Below are 24630 nucleotides of genomic sequence, written 5' to 3' on the forward strand. Positions count from 1 at the left end.
AACCATATAATGTTATTTGGAAAACCTGGAGGTGATGAGGCTCCTGGCTGTTCCTCACAGACCTATAACAGTACGCTCTCACTGTGACCCAGTGGTCAACAGCTGTTTGACACTGATCCAAAACAATGGCAGGTCAGACAGGGCTAAACGATGCTAACCTGGCATGAATCGGTGGCTAACAGCTGTGAAGTAGAACAGTGGATATAGCCACAGTTTAATGTTTATAAAGCGACCACAGCAACTTAACCGGGAAACAGACAACTATTAGATCAGGGGTGTCCAACCCTGGTCCTCCAGAGCTTCTATCCTGCATGTTTTAGATGTTTCCCTCTTCCAGTCCACCTGACGGTCGTTATCATTCTTCTGCAGAGCTGGATGATGGGCTGATCATTTGAATCAGATGTGTTAGAAGGATACATCTAAGACAGTGGTTCCCAACCTTTTTAGACTCCTGACTACATTTTCACATCACAAATTTCTGGCGACCCCAGACATTCAAAAATAATAAATTTTTGTGCTAAAATTAATGTTTTTGATCATGTAATAGTTTGCTACACTATGTTGCAAATAAACGTTAATTTTAGAGGACATTTAGTCTGTATAATGTCTATTATTGTGGACAGAGGCAGTAAATCCAGGTGTAGATTACTGCACAAAGGGAGAATTGAATTCTCCTTGGTCAGGATCTGTCCAGTCAGTCCAGCTGTGATTTACAAGGAGGACAATTAATACTGAACAAACAAGAACTGAAACTATGAATTATGAAAGAGCTGCAGCATCTGAAACTGACCACAGTGAACATTTGACACACAAACAGAACCACGGTGCTGCAGTTTCACAACCACAGTTTGTCTGGTATTGGGATTGTCTCTGTCAACTCACTATATATTTTTGTTTAGTAATTTCTTTTTTAATCAATTACTAGAAATTTCAGGCAACCTCATTTGAATTCCAGGTGACCCCACGTGGGGTCCCGCCCCCAAGGCTGAAAAACACTGATCTAAGACATGCAGGATAGTGGATCTGGAGGACCAGGATTCATTCCCTGTATTAGATGGTCAAATCACCTGCACGTTAAGTTATCATTATCTGAGCATCTCCGCTAACGTCAGAGGAAAAAAGACAAAACATCTTCAAAATCACACAGATAACAGATGTTCTATAAAGAACTTGTAACCCTTGTCCAGTTTGGAGGCTGGAGTGGCGGATAGTTTTTGTGTAGTTATTTCTTTTGCAGCTGATCTAGCAACTCCAGCAGTAAGTTAATAAGACATCGTCATCTTTCAAATCATAGAGTGTAATTCCGGTATTAGCAGACATTTATTTTGTAAAGTCTGTTTTTTTTGGTTATGGTTCGGGATTTAACGCCATTATGCATCAGAAGTCTAGAGCAGTTGTTAAAGCCTTGGTTAAAGGTGCAGGAGACTTTTGTGACAAATTTTTCATCAAATCTGTCAAACCTCAGTCATATCCTCAGGATCACAAATCTCTAAGTCTGTCATTACTCACCTGAATCTCTTGCATTATGGTGAACAGTTTCAAAGTGCCATCCACCAGAAACAAAATGTGTGTTACAAACAGAGCCAGTAGATAACTCGGGCATCTTCAGAATTTTGTCGCGACGTGCATTGTGGGAAAGGGAGGCTCGCGCAGCTGCCTGCAGCGGCAGCGTTTCCGTCTCTTGTCTTTAGCAGCTACTGCTGTCAGGTGGCTGCGTGAGCCTCCCTTTCCCACAATGCACGTTGCGACAAAATTCCGAAGATGCCCGAGTTATCTACTGGCTCTGAATGTAAACACGCATTTTGTTTCTGGTGGATGGCACTTCGAAATTGTTCACTGTTATGCAAGAGATAAAGGTAATCACAGACAGACTTACAGATTCGTGATACTGAGGATATGACTGAGGTTTGACAGATTTGATGAAAAATTCGTCACGAAAGTCTTCCGCACCTTTAACCAAGGCTTTAACAACCACTCTAGACTTAGTGGTGGTTAATGGCACACCCTCTGGGTAGCACGTGGCTGCACACATCATGGTCAGGATATACTGATGACCTGACTTAGCTTTTGGCAGAGGACCCACACAGTTTACCAGCACACCCTCAAAAGGCTCCCCCATCCTGAAGATCAGACAGGATTTATTAAAAATAGACAGTTATCTTCGAATATACGTAGACTTTTAAATATTCTTTATAATCCCACTCCATCCAAGGCTAAAGAGGTAATAATAGCCTTTGACGCCGAAAAGGCCTTTGATCGGGTGGAGTGGGATTACCTCTTTTACACTTTGGATCGTTTTGGCTTTGGACAGAAATTTATCCGCTGGATTCAAATTCTTTATTCATTACCCGTAGCAGCTGTACGCACAAATAATAATGTTTCAAAATATTTTCATCTTCATCGCGGCACAAGGCAGGGTTGTCCCCTGTCCCCACTTCTTTTTGTTCTAACAATTGAACCTTTAGCCATAGCTCTTTGCAATAATGCTCATATAAAAGGAATATCTAGAGGTGGCATTGAAAACAAGGTGTCATTGTATGCTGATGATATGCTTTTATACTTGACCGACCCACATATAACCTTACCAAAAGTGCTCGATGTGCTTAAATCTTATGGCAAGATATCCGGATATAAAATTAATATACAGAAAAGTGAACTAATGCCAATCGATCCCACCTGTCAGTTAGTGCCACTCCACTCTCTGTCTCTACCTATTAAAATAAGTTTGCATAAAATTAAATACTTGGGTGTTTGGGTGACTCAGAGGTTCAAGGATGTTTATAAGGCAAATTTTCCCCCACTTTTAAATAATTTACAAAAAGATCTGGACCGTTGGAATCTTTTACCGTTACCTTTAGGTGGCCGTATAAATATTGTTAAAATGAACATTATGCCACGCTTTTTATTTCTCTTTCAATGTATTCCCGTTTTTTTAACTAAAGCTTTTTTTTCTTCTATAAATAAGCTTATAACCAGCTTTATATGGAACAAAAAAACTCCTCGAATAAGGCAAGCAATACTCCAACGGCACCGCTCACACGGTGGATTATCCCTACCAAATTTTCAGTATTACTACTGGTCTGCTAATATTAAAAATGTGCTATATTGGATTAATTTACCCCAGGGTGATCGTGGTCCAAAGTGGTTGCAACTCGAACATGCATCATGCTCAAATGTTTCTTTACATGCCTTGGCATGTTCTAAATTGCCCTTTTTAAACCCTTTATCTTCATTTTGTAAAAACCCAATTGTGAAGCACTCTCTTAAAATATGGAGTCAGTTTCGACAAGCTTTCTCTCTGACTGATATGTTAAACAATGCTCCATTAGTTAGGAATAACATGTTTGAACCCTCAGTAACAGATAGCGCTTTTAAAATTTGGGTCAACTGCGGAGTGAAAACGATCAAAGATTTGTATTCAAATGGAATTTTTGCGACTTTTGATCACTTGGTGGCACAATTTGGCATCCCTCGATCACATTTTTTTAGATATCTCCAGCTTCGTAGCTTCGTCTTTACTCAATTAAAAGGTTTCCCAGCACTTCCAGCCGAATCTCTATTGGATAAAATTGTCAAATTGCTCCCTTGGTCAAAAGATATTACGGGTAATGTTTACTCAGCACTCAATCTGTATAACGTAAAACCTTTAGACCTTTTAAAATGTAAATGGGAGGAGGAACTTAGTTTTGAATTTACAGATGAAGTATGGAAAGCTGCTCTGGACGGGATACACACATCTTCAATTTGTCAACGACATAGGGTTATTCAGTTTAAAGTAGTTCACCGTTTACATTGGTCTAAGGTCAAACTTTCTCTAATACAACCTAATGTTGATGATGTGTGTGACCGTTGTCGCTCAGAATCTGGTACTCTTTCACATATGTTTTGGAGCTGTCCACAGCTAAGAGAATTTTGGAAGTCAATTTATGCCTTTTTCTCTAAGGTGTTAAAAACTACCATTGAGCCATCTCCAATTACTACAATTTTTGGCGTGACATCGCCGGAATTGGGTCTCAACATTGCAAGTAAAACAATGATAGCGTTTGCTACTCTCTTAGCTAGACGGCTAATTCTTACAAAATGGCAGGATAAGTCCCCGCCCACATTTAAGCATTGGGTCAACGACTTGATGCAACATTTGACTCTGGAGCATATTCGTTATTCCATACATGGCAATACTCAAATTTTTTTTTAAAATTTGGCAATCGACCCTTCAGTTTGTTGAACAAATGGACTTTAATGCTATGGTTCCTTAATTGTTTGTTAAAGCCTTTTATTATATACTGTGATTTTGTAACGTGTTTTTGTACTTGCCTTCAATTTTTATTTATTTATTTTTATTTTTTATTTTTATTGAACTTTGTATTGTTGTTTAAAAGTGTTGATACCAACAAGACCTTTTAATGACTATGACTGTATGTCTTTTTGCGATATGTCATGTAATATATTTTAATATGTATTTTATAACACACTGGTGTGGTGGGTGGGTGTTTGAGTTGTTCTGTTCTGTTTTATAACAACTGTAAAATTTAATAAAAAGAATTTACAAAAAAAAAAAAAAAAAAAAAAAAAGGCTCCCCCATCACTGGAAAAGGACAGGGAGGCGCCGGCGGCACAGGCTGGTTTGATTTAAACACAACTTGACATACATGGCAAGACCAACAATAGTTGGATACACCCCCTTTCAAACCCAGCCAGCTAAAGTGTCGGAGAACCTGGTTGTATGTTTTCTTAACACCTAAATGTCCAGCCAGACTGAAATCATGGACCAGACTCAGAACCTGCTGGTGGACCAGCGCTGGCACAATCACCTGGTGAACAGAATTCCACTCACTGGAACCAGGGCCCACTTTCTCATTACCACCCCTTTATCAAAAAGAACCCAACACTTTTGCGTCTTTGCGTGTTGCGCAGCAGCAGCAGCAGGGTCGTAACCAGAGCACACTTCAGATGAATCAGGCAGAGGGCTCAGTCTTCTGGATCTTTTTGATGCTGGTTGTTGGACTAGTAGATCCTGCAAAAAAAACAATAAAACACTTTTGATTTCAAAGTGTATCTGTGTTTGTATCCATGTACACATTTGGACACAAACCTCATCAGTAGTGACATGATCAGATTTGGGCTCTTCTTCCAGTGTTTCCCTGACATCTGGGCTGCTCTTTGCTGCATCACCCTCAGATCCACTTTTAGTGCAGATGTGAAAGCGCAGTGTTTTTCATTGAGTTTGTTGGTAAAGGTAACCGACAGAGTCAACCAGAGGAGGGGTGTTTCTTTTGAAGTCACAAATGGAAAAACTAAAATCTGCAGCATTCCCTTTTAGTTGATAGTCCATTGGGGAAAAACAGATCCTTTCCCATAGTTAGAGTCTGTTCAACCGTGGAGTCTTGTTCTGCTGTGACATGTCTGGTGCCACCACCATGTCTAGTCTGGACTTGTTGGTAGCTATTGTTACAAAATTTGAACCATCCAATTTCAGTCTTTCTGCTGGTTTTCTTCACATTTTAATTCCTGGGTCTTGCCATTGAACCGCTTTGAACAGGATTCTCTTTTCTTTTTCCTCCGGCCTTCGACCTAATTTAAATGTTACCTTAAATGTTACCCTTCGATTTTCTCATTTATCTCTCAACCTTTGCAAGAGAGATTCTTTTTCAGCTGCAGTTGTTTGTGTTTGGTGGCAAAAAGCCAGAACAGCCACTGTGTCTCCATAGGAGCTCAGGTATTTTGCCATCTGTTCATCTTTCACTAAAGCCGAACTGGACTTGTCAATCCTCAGCAGATGCAACGCACACGCAGGCGGTGTACATTTGGCTTTAGTCGACCTTGTCCTGCTTCATGGCATTTACGCTCTCCTCTGATACTTTCAGGAAGGCTTCGAGGTCTTCCTCAGTTGAAGACACAGTTCTAAAATGTGACACGAGTTAAAAAGAGTAGAACAGTGTCCACAACAAACATCTTTCTCTGAGATTTAACACTTAATGTGCCATATCAGCTACGTTAACATTAGTTGTAGTAACAAAGACTTCTGCTTTGCATTTTATGTGTGCACAATAACAAGAATAACTTACCAAACTATCTTTCTCCATAAATATACGGCATCGGAAAACTGCAGCTTCCACCAGCAACACATCCAGATATGCTGCAGGTTCATACAGTTAATGCCTACTCTATGACCCGGAAGTACATAAATATTGCGGAACCTTGCAAAAAGTATTACATTATCTCGCAAAACTTGACCTGATTGTTTTTTTCTTTAATTTTTTTTCTCTCAGTGTCCCCTTAGGGGCTCTGTACCTGACCCCTCTATCTCCTACTAAATTAACCCTTTCATGCACGAATTATGAGAACCTTAATCAAAATTTTTTCCCGAGTGTTTTTATTCCTCTTCAGGCATGAAAAAAACAATGCAATTGAAAATCTTCTTCTGAAAAAAAAAAAAAAATTAAATAAAATATACATATTTATGTGTGTGTATATTAATGAACAAAAAATCTTATGAACCTATTTTTCATGAAGTTACAAAAATGTCCACTCAGCTGGACACCACACGTTTAATTTTTGACGCATAGAAACATGTTTTTACTGATAAATTGTGAGAAAACTATGGGGAGGGCTTGTGATTCTGGGGGTTTATGCTCAGGAGAGATCTACATAATGTTACCAGTTCATGTCAGAAAAGATATGTAGTGTCTTAAAACTTTAATAAAGGTATGTGTAAAAAAAAAAAAAAAAAAAAAATCCATGAATATACAGGAGAACAGCTGTAGAATAGCTGTCCACTGTAGTGACCAGTGTGCATGAAAGGGTTGAAAAATGATTGGGTTTCCTCGTGTGTTCACACATGCCGCGCTATGTTTGTTTTAAAACTCTTCTTCTTCGCTTGTTGTAACATCCATCAACATCTATTCTTCTGTTCACATGACTGTAGTTGCACAAAAAGGTCTTTCCGTTGAAGTTTTGCATGATATACCAATTTTGCTACACCCAAAAAACCACATCAAGCACAAAAACTTTTCACTGAAAAAGGAGAGTTTTGGCAAAATTATCATTTTTCCGTTAGGTACATTTTTATGCGTAGGTTCTATTCACACAATTTGAGGGTCAATGGAAAGTGACTACTGCTGTATTTATCTAATATCTTTGTCAAAACGGCTGACAAAATGTATCAGTACAGTGCAAATACAGCAGTAATAAGATAAAAAATGAAAGTTGGTAAATATACACCTATCTATTTTTATAAAATATGTTAACATTAGTATGAGAGTTGAATTTAATATATTTATCCACATTCATTTACTTTACCCTTAAGTCCTTTTTCAATTTCCACTTAATATTGTTGCTTTAATTTTTTTTTTTTTTTTAATAATTACCAAATATAATGATAGCCTACTTTGAAAGATCGAAAGTTGGGTGACTTAGGCAATTATGCTATCAGGCTAACAATATATTTATGAGGCTAACATGTGTTTTCTGTTTTCTATTGTGAATAAAATATGTGTTTATGAGATTTGACAATCATTTCTTTCTGTTTTTATTGAAGCTGTCTCAGCTTTTGTACAGGTTGTACTGTCAAACACACATCTTACTGTTTTTCATACACTTTTTCTCCATCTGTAAGTTTTCATTTTCCCTCAGGTCATCTGTTCATTTTAAACCCTTATGGAGGAACGGTGCAAGATTTTACTGTTTTGTTTCTTCTTCACTGTTTTTGTAGCATTTTTTTGTATGGCGCTCCCCCTACAGTTTGGAAGTACGTACTCGCTGTGCAAAACTCACCCCTAACCCCGCCCCCTCCGACCATGTACGTTTGTTTTCAACGAAGCCGACAACCAGACGGTAATCCTTGGAGCGATGAAAACTAAACAAAACAAACATACACCCACTTGGCAACCATGATTACGAATGAGTATGCTAACATCTGCGCTAGCTAGCAAGCATCTGGGCATCATTCATAAAATGAGTTCATAAACGAGTAAACACTGTTACAACCAATAGAGGGTAAGCACGTAACGAATGACATTTTTGTTAAATTATGAGTTTTTTTATAACTACGACTTTATTCTCATAACATTGTGATTCTTTTTGTATTCGACTTTATTATCATAAAAATGTGGGTTTTATGTCAATATTTTATGCCTTTCTTCTGGTAGTGCCCAGTGTTTTTCTTTTCTTCTGTGGTCCTAATACTCCGTCGTAGCTTTATTCTCCAGTTCCTCCGTATTTGTAAAACTAGGTTGGCCTCAGTTTCAGTTCGTTTACTAATCATGTAGGAGCACAAGGTTCACAATCACAAAATGAGACAAAAACCAGGAAAGATCTGATCATGAAACCAAGAGCTGCACTAAGAAGGAACGTTAGCCAAAACAATCGGTCATTTCAGGTCTGACTGGAGCCAAAAATACAGCATCAGTGAATGTGAGCTGACACCAAACAGGATCCACAGATCTAGGTTTGGTTTCCTGGGTTTGTGGATCCATCTCCTTCTTTTTTCTTTGTCTTTGGGTGTCTGTAAACGATAGCTCCCACTGCTTTAAGAACCTGAAAATACAATCAAACACAACAGCTCTGCCCCATTTGGATTCAATATTGTTCTTCAGTTTAGACAGTACTGAAGCCAACGCTGTCACTCATCTGCCTGTTTCTGACACTCAGTGGGCGGAGCCACAGTGACTTCTGCTAGCGGTGATGTCACGTGCAGACCCTCTATATCTAGGGGGCGGGGCCTAGTTGGGGGGGGGGTGTTTTTGTCATAGTGATGTAAATTGTGACATTTTGTCACCGGGATGGTGTTAGAGAACTGGGAAGTGGTGTTTTGGACCCTAGAGACGCTAGTGGGAAGGGGGAGGGGCCTCCATTCAACCAATAACAAGACATTGACCCACCACTAGTACTACCTAGAGCAGGACTGTCAAACTCATTTTAGTTCAGTTCCATATTTAGCCCAATTTGATCTCAAGTGGGCCAGACCAGTAAAATAATGACTTAATGACCTATAAATAATGACAAATCCAAGTTTTTCTTCTTGTTTTAGTGAAAAAAAAAAAAAAAAAATTATGAAAATATTTACATTTTACACAAAAAGATGTGAATAACCTGAAAAAAAAGAAATTTCATTTAAAAAAAATTAGTGCAATTTTAACAATTACAACATTACATCTGTTATTATGAACACAACTCCAGATCACAGTGGATCCATAAATGCACCAAACATTTAGGAACAGGCAGAATATTGTTCAAATTGCACATTTCGGGTTCATCTGTAACATCTCTGTCTTTTTGTTCTGCTGTTTCTCTTTCTTTCTCTCTCTTTTCCTCTCTCACTCTCAGCCACACCTCCTCATCAGCTGATTCCCCTCACCTGTGAGCACACCTGGGCTCATCAGATAAAGGGTTCATATTCACCTCCCTCTCCTTTGTTCTCTGCCAGATTGTTTTCTACCCTGTGTGAAACATTCCAGTGTTGTTCATGTCTGATTCTCCGTGTCTGATCCTGTTCATCCCTGACCTGCCTGCCTACCCGTCACCTGATCCCCTGCCTGACCCGTCTGCCTGGTTCTGCCTTCTTCGTCCGTGCCCTGGTACTCGACCTGCCCTTTGCCCCTGACCACGTCTCTTCGTCCGCCGCCTGGTATCGACCTGTTTCCGCCTTCGACCCTGTCTTCGGTCTCAGCCCCTCTGGAATCTTCAGTTTCACCGGTTACCGGACCATCTGCGTGTCCCCGACGCCCCCCTTTGCCTTATCCCTGTCGGCTGTCTGAGACTGTGTTTAAGACTGTGAGCTGTAACACTGAACTCCTGTTGCTTCTGCAAAGCTTCAGTAAAGACTTTTCGAACCCATACGTCTGTGTCAGTCTGCATCTGGGTTTTGGTTGTACCTGTTACAGTATCTTTGTTTAAATTTATCCATTTATTTGCATTTTATTGTGAAAGAATAGTTTTGTAAATGTAAATATTTTCACAGTGTAATGTGATTTTTTTTTTTTTTTTTTTTTTTTCACATAATTTTTCACCAAGAAAATTTGTGGTTGTCATTATTTCTGGGTTATTGTGTTCTTTTGACTGTAGATCACATTGGTCTGTATGTGGAACCTGAACCAAAAGGATTTGGACAACCTGGACTGTTCAGGTTCATTTTTGCCCTTTCATCCTGCAGGGCCGGAACGGAACCTTCGGTGGGCCAGATTTGGCCCCCGGGCCGCATGTTTGACACCTGTGACCTAGATGGTTAATTAAAGTCCAGATCTTGCATATTCTCCTTTAAATGTGTGTCTCGTCCTCCTTTGCAGGTCGTCATATCTGTCCAAACATGTTCAACTCCTCACTTCCCTCTGGCCATCCCGCTCCGTCTCTCTCCTTTAACTCCTCCCACGTCCTCGACTGCCTCAACTCGACCATCAGTGACATCATCTTCACCGCCTTCTGCGTCACCACCGTCCTCCTCCTCCACCCTCTCTTCATTTTCATCCTCTACCTGGGCTTTCGGCAGTGTACACGTCGGCGTTCAGCCTCTACCTGTCACTCTGATGTATTCACCTACCACATGGTTGCCATGGAGATACTTGGCATATTTTGGGGTTCCCTGAGCTGCATGGGCGCGCACTTTCACATTTACCTACTGACATACTTAGGTTCTTTGTTCTTCTTTCCCATCTGGTCGGTGAAAATACTCTTCCACGTCTTGACCTGTGTGGAGCGATACGTGGCTGTGGTTCACCCCATCACCTACATGAGGCTACGGAACAAGAAGGGGGTCCGGATCAGGAACGTCAGCATCAGCTTTGTTTGGCTGCTTTGCCTCGGGTGGACAGGTCTGATGACTCACATCAGTGACTATTTAGTACCTTATTTGTGCAGTTTGGTCGTTTCCCTCATTGTCATGTGTTTCTGCAGCCTTTCAGTTCTCCGCGTTTTGAGGCGTCCGGGGCCAGGGGAGGTGGGGGGCGGGGCCAGGGAGCAGGCCGACCAAACAAAAAAGAGGGCTTTCCATACCACAGTGACCATACTGGGAGTGCTGTTGTTGTGCGCAGGAGGGATGCTGATCTGTGAGGTCGTTTATGTCTTGGAGCTGCTGACTGAAGTGAGCCGCTGTGTGTTAACGGCGTTGGCCATCTGGTTCACTCTGCCCAGCAGTTTGGTTTTACCTCTGCTCTTCCTTCACCGACAAGAGGAACTACCGTTTTATAGACGTGACCCTAAATAAGGTCTAGGAAATGAACAGAAGACCCAAGGCAGTAGGTCTGATTCTGACACTGGTGTGGACACTAAAGCGCTCCAAGGCAGCACTCCTGAAAGCTGATATTTTTTTGCATTTGCGATCATAATTTAATGTCATGTCAAGCTGATCAAACAAGCAAACAAACAATCGTAGTCAGAAAAAAAATCAGTAGATGACATGTTTATAATGCATATCTGAATATCTAAGGACAATTCAAGAATTTACTGCAGTCTGCGATGTTATTCTAATGATGAACATATGCATTATTATTGAACCTCACCTGTGAATTTACAGCCTCTGCTCCTCCTCCTCTCTCCTCTCTGTCTCCTGACATAAATATGTTGATTCATGACATGTGATCAGATTCTGGATCCACTGTTCATACAGTTTGATGGTACAGTTACTGTCTGAGCAAAAAAGGCTTTTATTGTCAATCATTACATATAATTTATTCCCCAAAAATATGGATAAAATCACATCTAGAATCACATTTACAATCTGAGGTTTTATTGTATTTTCCCCACAAATTTTCTTTGTGTGTTTTTTAAACAGTTGCTCTTCCATAGAAACACATGAAAATAATTAGTAAAATAACTTTTAAAAGTGTTTCTGTTTGTCATTAAATTGTGTTTTTTCTTCAGTATCTGTGTTGAGCCTCTACAGTTCTAGACCCTTAAACTAACTTAGACTGGGACTCCTACAGAAGTGTCTTCTGTCCAGCTTTCTTTTCTTTGACATCCTTTACATCCTAATTACTGAGCACACACGCACAGACACACACGCAAACACACACATGTAACTGACTCCACTCATATTCAGATCCGTCTGTCTGATGTGACTCAGACAGAACAAATACAAACATATTGAAAACTGACGTTAGCGCTCCAACTAGCAGGTTCCTTTTACAAGTAGATGGAGTGACAGCGGGGACGGCCAATCACATGTACATTAGCAAAACCACAGCCAATCAGAGTATCAGAATATCTACGTTAGAGGCGGGACTTCTAGCAGAGACTGACTGTTAACCCTTTGTGTGCCAGAATCATTGACTAAACACTACAGACAGCGGTTGGACTGATAGTGAGTACACAGTAGTGGATGGATATGCGTAGGGACGGGTCCATAGCGTCCCTACGCAATTCTACGCCCCTGAGAGATGGAAAGATTTTTTAGTGTTTGTATGGTGAATTTGTACTTTGAGCTGATTGGCTGTGAGCTATTGTGAAGGTGCTGTGTCCGCTGCTGCCGCCGCCATTGTTTTCATTAGCAATTTCTTCCAACATCTTCTCCAACAAATCAACTGGTTGGATTCATTTCCAGTTCTTTATGTATCGTCCTTGGTACAATGTCTACAATTACAATGTTTGTTTGCAGTTTTGAGAAGTTTTGTTTTTTTTAATTTTTGACTTTTTTTTTGATGGTTTATAACATGCAAATGGTTACAGATAGAGGGTATGCATGTGACGTCACCGCTAGCGGAAGTCACTGTGGTTCCGCCCACTGAGTGGCAGAAAGAGGGAGATGAGTGACAGCATTGGCTTCAATCCTGTCTAAACTGAAGAACAATATTGAATGAAAAATGGGGCAGAGCTGTTGTGAGATTGACTGTATGAACAGGTTTGAAAAGCAGTTTCACTTTCATATGTGGTCCTAAATCCGATACATATCCGATGTTTTCCAATGCGACACTAGTCTGAACGTCCAGGTGGCATTTGTCCTTCCTTTCCGTCATTGAAATGCCAGTCCAGTCCAGTCCAGTGCAGTCCAGTCCAGTGCAGTCCAGTCCAGTCCAGTCCAGTAAAGTCCAGTCCAGTGCAGTCCAGTCCAGTCCAGTCCAGTGCAGTCCAGTCCAGTCCAGTCCAGTAAAGTCCAGTCCAGTGCAGTCCAGTCCAGTCCAGTAAAGTCCAGTCCAGTCCAGTCCAGTCCAGTCCAGTCCAGTGCAGTCCAGTCCAGTCCAGTCCAGTAAAGTCCAGTCCAGTGCAGTCCAGTCCAGTCCAACTGCACCACGCTTGTGAACAGATATGGGTGCAGATGAGTGTGTTGTGGTGACAGTGTTATGGAGAGGCACTCACAGATATATTTAAACGTTCTTCATTTAAAATTCAGAATGAAGAGTGTGTGAGTGAAGCCGCTATCGTCACTATCCCACCTGTACTGACTCCGCCTCCCACCACTCCTGACTCCGCCTCCACATCCAAATACTCCATTGAACAGACGTAGCAGCTGATGCACCACAGAAGGCCACAGCAGAAAACCTGGCTCTGCTCTGTTTGAATGGAATCCTTAAAATGATTTGATTGTGATGGTGCTGACTTCGGTTGGACAGAAACTGTATCAGTTCCACACACGCTGATACCGGACGCCTCCATATTTCCTTCTGTAAACACAGTGTGTGTCTGTGTGGTCACGTATTCCATCAGGACCTCTGTAGTGCATGTGGGTCACTTCAGGGTCACATTCAGTTCAGACTCAAAACTGATTGAAATCACATTTAATCATTAATATGAACGAGCAGACAAAAAACGGGATTTCACCAAAAATCCGAATTGTGCATTAAGACCTGCTGTGTGGGCGGAGCCTTAGATGGTGGATTGACATCTCTGCTCACATCTGGACGGTCCTTTGGTTTTAGGAGCTCTCATCTGTGCACAAATAAAGCTTTGAATTAACATTTGTTCTTCTGGCTCCTCATCTCAGAGCGGTGGACGTCTACATACAGATCCAAGTGGATCTCTGACCAAACAAGTGAAAAAGAAAAAGTAGGCGGAGCTTACTAATAACCCCACCTGGTGGTACAACACTTTGCCCCTCCTGCTCACTTATGCCCCGCCTACCCAAGGATTCACTTTGAGTCGTAACTTTCAATCTCTTCAAAAGTGTGGTGTCTTATTTCCTCTCATTCTCTTGAACTGCATGTTGGTGTTCTTTTTGTAAGGCTGCGATAAAAGGGCCATGTTACAGCGCTTTCAGTTTTTACAATTAGTAACACTTCTAACATAAAATGTAGATGGAAACTGGAAATGAACACACACGTACCAGATGAGGTGTGGGCAGATCTATGCTCTGAAGCCCTAATGGTCACTAATTCTAGTTCATGGAGAGAGTTCAAAGGGAAAGTTGTCACAAGATTTTTCAAGACACCGGAGTTATTTTCAAAAATGAACCTCCTGAACCCCAGTACCTGTTGGTGAAAGTGTGGGGCTCATTTGGGGAACCAGACCCACATATTCTGGACCTGTCCTCAGATCAGACCTTTCTGGGAGGATATGTTTGTGGCTGTGAACGGAGTTTTCAACCAAACATTTTCTAAAGATTTAAAGTTTGTTATTTTAGGTGTAATCCCAGAAAGTTTAGAGGGAAATAACCGAAAATACCTCGTGTAAATTTTACTAACAGCAGCCATTAAATGCATCCCTATCTAGTGTTTGAAGCCTGAACCTCTAACATCTAACATTTGGAATGAGAAAGTGAAGGAAATCTATCAGATGGAGCAAATTACATATGTACTAAGAATTCAGGGAGAGATGTTTACAAAGAGATGGAGTCACATGACTGTGTAATGGCAAAATTACTTATATCCATATATATTTATATATATTTTCATATATTTCATATATCATATAGGCTTCTAACTCTATTTCAGATATATTCATGTCACTGTGTATTCTAGAGCAGTTTGGACCTCTTCTGTGTTGTGTCCACAGTAGAAGGCCAAACCCACATTTCTCACAGGGGTCTGATCTCTAAGTTCCTGACACTAACCAAAACACTTTCCACACATCATAATTTTCTCATGGGAGACAGAAGACTACAGGGTGATTTGTACTTTTGGGGTCAGACTGTCTCAGTCTTTGTCTGAGGGGGATCTCTTTGAACTTATCCTTTTTTATTGGAGACGAATTAGTAGAGTAATATTTTTTCCATAACAACTGGACTGTTAATGCAATCAGCATTCAGAGGTGGCTGTATACATCTGTGTTTTGTCTTTTTTTTGTCACTCATGTTTCATTTGTGATTAATTGTAATCGATATCTACTGAAGATACACTTTTTTTGTTGTTTTTTTTGTTGTTGTTGTTTTTGTTTTCATGTTTGCCATATGGGGATGTTTGATTACATATGTTAATGTGTGTAAACTGTCTTGTGTATTTGTGTGTGCAAAACCAAATAAAAATTAAGTGGAAAAAAAAAGGGCCATGTTACATGAATATATATCAATCTGTGTTAATCGTAGAAGTTAGCCATTCAAAAGAGAGTTCCAGAGCAGCTGTGTCGTATAATAGCAACTGTAAGAAGTTTACAGAGAACTGCAATTACACAGGAAGGTCAGCGGGGGCAGCAGAGAGTATTTTTAAAAAAGTAAATGGCAAGACATTCGACTCCATTAGATACAGCACATATGAACATCTGCAGATGGATGTCCGTCAGTCCTGGTTCATCTACAGCAGGGGTCTCAAACATGCGGCCCGGGGGCCAAATGTGGCCCACCAAAGGTTCCAATCCAGCCTGTGGGATGAATTTGCCAAGTGCAAAAATTCCACAGTCTTGAATTGAATTAAGCAAAAAAAAAAATTTAGCTGAAATTAAGGAAAAAATCTTGAATTAAGCAAAAAAAAGAAAATATTCAATTAAGTCACGAAATCTTGAGTTAAGCCAAAAAAAGTTCTAATTAAGTAAAAAAAAAAAATCTTGAATTAAGCCAAAAAAAAGTCTTCAATTATTACAAAAAATTTTGAATTAAGCAAAAAAAAGAAAATATTCAATTAAGTCACGAAATCTTGAGTTAAGCCAAAAAAAAGTTCCAATTAAGTAAAAAAAAAAATCTTGAATTAAGCCAAAAAAAAGTCTTCAATTATTACAAAAAATTTTGAATTAAGCAAAAAAAAGAAAATATTCAATTAAGTAACAAAATCTTGAGTTAAGCCAAAAAAAGTTTCACTTAAGTAAAAAAAAAATCTTGAATTAAGCAAAAAAAAAAAAAAAACTTCAATTAAGTAAAAAAAGATCTTGAATTAAGCCAAAAAAAAAAAAAATCTCAGATTTAGCAAAAAATCTTGAATTAAGCAAAAAATCTTCAATTAACCACTTCAATTTTTTTTCTTTGGTTTAGTGCAAAAAAAAAATAACAATGTGAAAATATTTCCATTTCCAAACTCTCCTGTACCGATAAAATGTGACTAACCTGAACAAATGTGTCCAACCTGAAATGTCTGTATTAAATTCAGTCCAGTTTGAACTCTTTTCTTCCTGTTCCTCAGTGTTTAGTGTCTTTGGAGATCTGATCCAGAATGCACATGGACTAATGAGAAGTGGAGGAAGAAGATTGTTAAAATTGCACTTATTTTTCTTAAGAAATTTCAGTTTTTTCAGGTTATTTACATCTTTTTTGTTTGGGTAGTTTATAAAAGTAAGTATTTTCATTATTTAATGGTTTTTTTTTTTTTTTTTTTGCACTAAAACAAAGACAAAAATTTGGAGTTGTCATTATTTATAGGTTCTTCTGTTCTTATTTTACTGGTCCGGTCCACTGCAGATCAAATCGAGCTGAATGTGGAACCTGAAAGAACAGGAGTTTGAGAGCCCTGGCCTAGTGTGGATTAATGTATGAAGGAGCTGTTCAGTGATCCAGTCCCTCCTCCAGTATTATGGGTTTTATTTTGCTCTTTCTAGCGGAGCAGGACAGATAGTGTACTTGTAAAGATGTTTGGTGCTGATGCAGGTGACCAGGGTTTGAATCAAACTTAGACTTTTGCGTTTTCCATTTTGTATTTATACAAACAGTAGGACTGTCATACCTGCTGCCGGACAATAGTCTGGTTTTGTCTGTCTTTTATGTTTTGTGTGTCACTTCCTGTTTTATTTTGTTAAGTTTCCCCTCATGTGTCTTGTCTGTCGTCTTTACTTCCTGTTCCCCGCTCATCCTGACCTCTGTCCTGATTACCTGTCTCCGCCCTGATTTGTTCCACCTGTGTCTAGTTGTCTTCCCTCCCTTTTGTGTATTTAAACCCTGTCTTTTCCCCTTGTCAGTCGCCAGTTTGTAACTCCAGTAGTTCAGACCAGCGTACTTGACCTCGTTTGTTCGTTTGCTTGCCTGTTTTTTGACCTGTTTTGGATTCCTCGGTTTCTCGTCTTCTGTCTGATCCCTGTCGGTTTTGTCTGCCTCATCTGATCTGGTTTTGACCTTCTCGCCCTGACTACCGGTACGTGAGTTTGCCTAGTCCTTATGTCCTGTTGCTCGATTGTTAGCCTGCCTGTGTATGACCTGTTTCCGTCCCTGACCTCCCTTTGCTTTTCCCCAGTCGGGGAAAAGACTCCTAACACCGCTCGGGGAGACGGGCTGCTGCCCTCGATCCGGAGGACTAATCTGAGGAGAAAATCCCCAACCATTATCCTCAAGATTCTGTCACTCATTATATTTTTCACCTGTGTGTGAACAATAAACCTTTTGGAACTAACTTTTGTTGTCGGAGTTCTGCATTTGGATTCTGTGTTTGTGCTAACGTTATCACAGTACAAACTGGCCAAAATATGAATCCAGCAGAACTCACACAGGTCAAGGAGGCTATTCAGTCCCAGGGGCACAGGCTAGGGGGACATGACCAAGCTCTCCATACTCTCCTCGACAAGATGAACCAGCTTACTACTCAGGTGGCCCTGCTCACTAGTACCCAAGCTGCGGCTGCAGCTGTGTCAGGCGAGAGTCGGGCTACCACCCCGCCAGTTCGAGACTCGGCTGAGCCGAACATTCCGGCACCATCCAAGTACTCTGGTAATCCCGACACCTGTCGAGACTTTTTTACACAACTTCAGTTAATTTTTGATTCGCAACCTGTTTGTTTTGCTAAAGATTCTGTTAAAATTGCCTACGTGGCTAGCCTGCTGGAGGGTCCCCCTCTCAGTTACTTTAACGCTCTGTTTGAACAAGGTTCTCCTGCTGTTCAGTCTTTTTTGGCACTGGTATCCGAACTTAAGAGGGTATACGATCACCCGGTTCGGAGCCAGTTCGCTGGTCACCAGATTTTGAGGCTCAGACAGGGAGAAAAGTCTATCAGGCAGTATGTGAGCGCCTTTCGTTCGTTAGCTGTAGAATCAGGGTGGAATAACCAGGCCCTGATCACTGCATTTTTATCCGGCCTTAATCGCTCTGTTGGCCGTGAGATGGCGCTCCGTCAACAGCTTCACTCCCTAGACGACGTCATAACCGAGGCCATCCGGGTCGCTGACCAGGAGTCTGTTTGGCAATCTATGGAACCAGAGGTCAACTCTCCGTCCAGTAGGGGACCTGTTCGTGAGACGCCACGCCTTCCGGTGACAGAGACTGGGGGTAACCGGGAGGAACCTATGCAGTTGGGACGGATTCATATATCAGCAGAAGAACGGCGCCGACGCATGACTGAGGGTCTTTGCCTGTACTGCGGCCAAAGTGGACACAGAGTCATTAACTGTACTCTTAGACCTGATGCCAAGACAGGTGAGGGGTCGCTGTTGAGCAGAACTGTGTGTTTATCCACTGTCACTCGTCCGTTTCCTGTGGTTCTTCTGTGTTCTAACTCTCTGTCTCTCCAGCACCCCGTCCTGATCGATTCCGGGTCCGACGCTAACCTTATGGACCAGAACCTGGTTATTAAACTGGGACTCATCACGAATCCGGTTCAGCGTCCGCTGGAAGCCCGAGCCCTGGACGATCACGTGATCTGCCGCATTACTCATTGCACTGAACCTGTTGCTGTGCAGTTCCTGGATGGGCACTCTGAAAGCATTAGCTTTCATGTTTATAATTCTGAGACTCAGCCACTAATTCTGGGTTACCCATGGTTACAGACTCACGAACCATTTATTGATTGGGGCACAGGGGAGGTTATTTCGTGGAGTAAAGATTGTGAGACTCGTTGCAAGTTTGTTGAATTGCCTGTTAGTCCTCCCAAATCATCACAGATTTCTGTAGCCCCAGTTAGTGTCCCCTTGGAGGAAAATAAGGATTTTCCTGCGCTAGAGAAGGTTCTGTCGTGTTACCACGACTTAAAGGAGGTTTTCAGCAAGTCTAAAGCTACGGCTCTGCCTCCTCATCGTCCTTATGACTGCAGCATAGATTTACGCCCTGGTACGTCTCCTCCTAAAGGGAGGTTATATTCTCTATCTGGACCGGAAAACTCAGCCATGAAAAAGTACATTGACGAGTCCCTGGCTGCTGGGTTAATTAGGCCCTCTCCGTCGCCTGCAGGAGCAGGGTTTTTCTTTGTGGATAAAAAGGACAAGTCACTTAGGCCATGCATTGACTACCGGGGGCTCAATGATATTACAGTCCGCAACAGATACCCTTTGCCACTAATGTCCTCGGCCTTCGAACTATTGCATGGTGCTAAGATCTTTTCCAAGTTAGACCTTCGTAACGCCTACCATTTAGTCAGAATCAGGGAAGGTGATGAATGGAAGACAGCGTTTAACACCCCTAGTGGCCATTACGAATACCTGGTGATGCCCTTTGGACTGACCAACGCCCCTGCTGTCTTCCAGGCCTTTGTCAATGATGTACTCAGACATGTTGAATGTTTTTGTGTTTGTCTATTTGGACGACATTTTGATTTTTTCCCCAGACGAGGAAACACACATTCAGCATGTGCGACAGGTGCTCCAAAGACTCCTCACTAACCAACTGTTCGTCAAGGCAGAGAAGTGCGAATTCCATCAGCCTTCGGTGTCATTTTTGGGCTTCATCATTTCTGAAGGAAGCGTTCAGATGGACCCTGAAAAGGTTAGTGCTGTCAGGGAGTGGCCAACTCCAACGTCCCGGAAGGACGTTCAAAGATTTCTTGGATTTGCTAACTTCTACAGGAAGTTTATCCGGGGGTTTAGCAGCGTGGCTGCCCCCCTGCATGCTCTCACTTCTTCTAAGTCTGTGTTCAGGTGGAATACTGAAGCGGATACGGCCTTCAACCGCCTTAAGGGGGCGTTCTCCTCGGCTCCTATCCTGTCCGTCCCCGACCCGACTCTACAGTTTGTGGTGGAAGTCGATGCCTCCGACTTGGGTGTGGGGGCGGTGATATCGCAACGCTCTCCTACGGACAACAGGCTACACCCTTGTGCCTTTCTGTCCAAGAGACTGTCGCCTGCTGAACGGAACTATGATATTGGAAACCGTGAGTTGCTGGCCATTAAAGTGGCATTGGAGGAGTGGCGCCATTGGTTGGAGGGGACGGACGTGCCATTTCTCATCTGGACGGACCATAAAAACCTGGAGTACCTGCGCTCAGCGAAGCGCCTCAACTCTCGTCAGGCCAGGTGGGCTCTGTTTTTCATGCGCTTTAATTTCACTCTTTCCTACCGTCCAGGCTCTAAGAATGGTAAGCCTGATGCTCTCTCCAGAGTGTTTTCCCCTGACACATGTTTCTCTGAACCTGAGACTATTCTGCCCAGTTCCTGTATGGTGGGGGCTTTTCAGTGGAGTGTGGAAAAGTTGGTTTTGGAGGCCCTTAATGATTGTGAAATTCCGGATGGCGTCCCGCCAGACCGCCTTTTTGTTCCTCCTCACCTTCATTCTCAGGTGATCCAGTGGGGCCATGCTTCTAAGATTGCGTGCCATCCTGGAGTGAAGAGGACTCTGTTTGTGCTGAAACAACGCTTCTGGTGGACAGCGATGGAAAAGGACGTCGCTGAATATGTGGCTGCCTGTCCTGTGTGTGCGGTCAGCAAGGTCTCTGATAAGGCTCCGATGGGGGAGTTGCGTCCGTTGCCTGTTCCCAAGAGGCCCTGGTCGGACATCGCCTTGGACTTTGTGACCGGGTTACCTTCATCTAATGGTAACACGGTTGTACTTACGGTGGTGGATAGGTTCTCTAAAATGGTGCATTTTATTCCCCTACCTAAACTGCCTTCGGCTAAGGAAACAGCGGAGGCGCTGTTAAACCATGTTTTCCGCCTGCATGGTTTCCCCAGAGACGTGGTCTCCGATAGGGGGCCCCAGTTTACTGCCAGTTTTTGGAAGGCTTTTTGTTCTCTTGTTGGTGCTTCTGTCAGTGTGTCTTCAGGTTTCCACCCTCAGACCAACGGCCAAACGGAGAGACTTAATCAGGTCCTGGAGGTGGGACTCCGTGTGCTGGCCTCCCAGAACCCCGCCTCCTGGAGCCGCCAGTTGTTATGGGTGGAGTTCGCCCACAATTCTCTGCCCAGTGCATCTTCAGGTTTATCACCCTTTCATGTGGTGTATGGTTACCAGCCGCCATTGTTTCCCTCGCTGGAAAAGGAGGTGGGCGTGCCTTCGGCCTTGGCTCTCATCCATAGATGCAAGAGGACCTGGACTCGAGCTAGACAAGCCCTGCTGAAGGCGTCGGGCCGTTACAAGACCACGGCTGACTCCCGGAGAAGCCCCGCTCCCGTTTACCATCCGGACCAGAGGGTTTGGCTGTCGGCTAAGCATCTTCCTCTGCGGATCGAGAGTCGCAAGTTGGCACCCAGGTTCGTAGGCCCATTTCCTATCTCAAAAATTATTAATCCTGTTTCTGTACGTTTGAAGTTACCAAGATCTATGAGGATTCATCCCACGTTTCACGTCAGTCAAATTAAACCGGTGAAAGAAAGCCATCTGGTTCTGCCCACCCAACCCCCACCTCCTCCACGGATGATTGACGGGGATCCAGCTTACACGGTCCGGCGGTTGATGGCAGCTCGTCGCCGGGGAAGAGGATTCCAATACCTTGTGGATTGGGAGGGTTATGGTCCTGAGGAGCGTTCCTGGGTGCCTGCGTCCCGTATTCTGGACCCTGACCTGATCCGACAGTTCCATCAAAGTCATCCTGATGTCCCTGGTCCGTCTGGTGCCGTCCCTAGGAGGGGGGGTACTGTCATACCGGCTGCCAGACAATAGTCTGGTTTTGTCTGTCTTTTATGTTTTGTGTGTCACTTCCTGTTTTATTTTGTTAAGTTTTCCCTCATGTGTCTTGTCTGTCGTCTTTACTTCCTGTTCCCCGCTCATCCTGACCTCTGTCCTGATTACCTGTCTCCGCCCTGATTTGTTCCACCTGTGTCTAGTTGTCTTCCCTCCCTTTTGTGTATTTAAACCCTGTCTTTTCCCCTTGTCAGTCGCCAGTTTGTAACTCCAGTAGTTCAGACCAGCGTACTTGACCTCGTTTGTTCATTTGCTTGCCTGTTTTTTGACCTGTTTTGGATTCCTCGGTTTCTCGTCTTCTGCCTGATCCCTGTCGGTTTTGTCTGCCTCATCTGATCTGGTTTTGACCTTCTCGCCCTGACTACCGGTACGTGAGTTTGCCTAGTCCTTATGTCCTGTTGCTCGATTGTTAGCCTGCCTGTGTATGACCTGTTTCCGTCCCTGACCTCCCTTTGCTTTTCCCCAGTCGGGGAAAAGAATCCTAACACCGCTCGGGGAGACGGGCTGCTGCCCTCGATCCGGAGGACTAATCTGAGGAGAAAATCCCCAACCATTATCCTCAAGATTCTGTCACTCATTATATTTTTTCACCTGTGTGTGAACAATAAACCTTTTGGAACTAACTTTTGTTGTCGGAGTTCTGCATTTGGATTCTGTGTTTGTGCTAACGTTATCACAAGGACAGATGGACGAAGAGATTTTATCGACAAATAAGCCTTAGAATAGATTATTTATTTAAAGACAATGACTGAGGGCTTAATACTGGCAGCATCATCAGTCAAATCCTGAATGTCCCTGTCCCCCTCCCTGATGGACATGTTCAACCACTGGTGTCCTCCAGGGCCGTCAGTGTCATCACAGACCTTCATCAGCCTTCGTCCCATGGTCTGGTTCCCCTTCTGTCATCTGGGAACAACTATCAGAACCCCCGCTCCAGATATAATAGGTACTGAAATAGATTCAGACAATCACTATTATTATTGAACTCATAATAATAATAATAATAATAATAATAATCATAATGATAATAATAATAACTGTGTTTATTATTATTATTTCATCAGTATGTATTCTAGATTCAATATCTCTGAGATACTGATACTTGTTTCGCTAACAGTATTAATTTTTGAAAGAGAAATGACTAGTTCCGTCATGTTGGAACCTTGTATCTGTGTCTTAATTGTTCCTCCTCGTCATATTGTCAGTGGTGTCCTCCATGATCCCATTCATGAGGCACAAGGGCTTGAACTGTTTGACAAATATGAAAATGACATGAATCCAGTGCTGTGGCCTTCTGTCAGTGGGTGGGACTGAACCAGTGGACTGAACCCAGGGAGGGACTGAACCTGGTTCAATGGGCACCACTGAACCAGGGTGGTTCTGCAGGGAACACTGCAGTGGACAGACCTGAACCCGGTCTAACACCTGAACCACCAAAAACGATCATCAAATACAGGAAAATTACTGTTAGGGAATAAAACCTGGTTTGGTGGATGTGGTGCGTTCAGGGCCCGTGGAAACTCCTGAAAACTCCAGTCCTAAACATTTAATATTAACTCAAATAAAACTGAGGAGTAGAGGGACTATTTGTCTCGGCGGAGCAGTCTGAATGCACTGCGGCTGCACCTCAAACTTGTGTAGATCTTAATACGCCGCACAAATTGTCCTGAAATGTAGTTTTAAAACATTAGAAGAAAATACAGAAGAAGACGGATTGAACTGTGTATGAAGAAGGAGAGAAGCTGAAGTGAAGGAACCAGAGGAGGGTTATGCCGTGGACTGGTTTGGTCCACTCTGTGCACTGGACCAGTCCATCTGGACCAGCACAACTCCTCATCCAGGAAGATGAAGGAGAACGAGTGGACTCACCTGAGTTCAGTGAACAGGTGGAACCAGGACATGGAAGGACTAGGGCTGGATGGACCTGATAACCCACCTGTGGAAGAACACCAGTGGAGAACGGAACTAGGTCCAGCGGCGGAGGAACACCAGAGGAGAATGGAACTAGGTCCAGCAGCGGAGGAACACCGGAGGAGAACGGAACTAGGTCCAGCAGCGGAGGAACACCAGAGAACAGAGCTAGGTCCAGCAGCGGAGGAATACCAGAGGAGAACGGAACTGGGTAATGACGCGGAGGAATACGGTTTGACAGCAGCTAGCTTCGGTTCGGAAGTCCGGTGAGTAGATGCTAACCTGCATCTACCAGTGATTTGTGTTCATAATAATGTGATCTATTTTAGAACAGAGTCTATTTAACCCAGTTTGTCCCAGTAGAATATGTTTGTTATCTACTTTAGAACAGATCTGGACTGAACCAGTTCAGCTGAAACCGGCTGGAACCGGTTCAATCCGGTCTGACCGCTTATTCTACTGTTAGCTGCGCCACTTAGCTGTTAGCATGAAGAACTGTCAAATATATGAGAAAAAGAGCCGAAAATCCAGCAGAACTCCTGTTGTGTGTCTGTGTCAGGAGTTGAGTCAGTTGTGTGTCTGTTGTGTTCTTTTTAATCCACAGTAAGTGCAGTTCCAGTCCTACT

The sequence above is a fragment of the Sphaeramia orbicularis genome, chromosome 6 (genome assembly GCF_902148855.1).
Source record: "Sphaeramia orbicularis chromosome 6, fSphaOr1.1, whole genome shotgun sequence".
NCBI classification, from domain to species: domain Eukaryota; kingdom Metazoa; phylum Chordata; class Actinopteri; order Kurtiformes; family Apogonidae; genus Sphaeramia; species Sphaeramia orbicularis.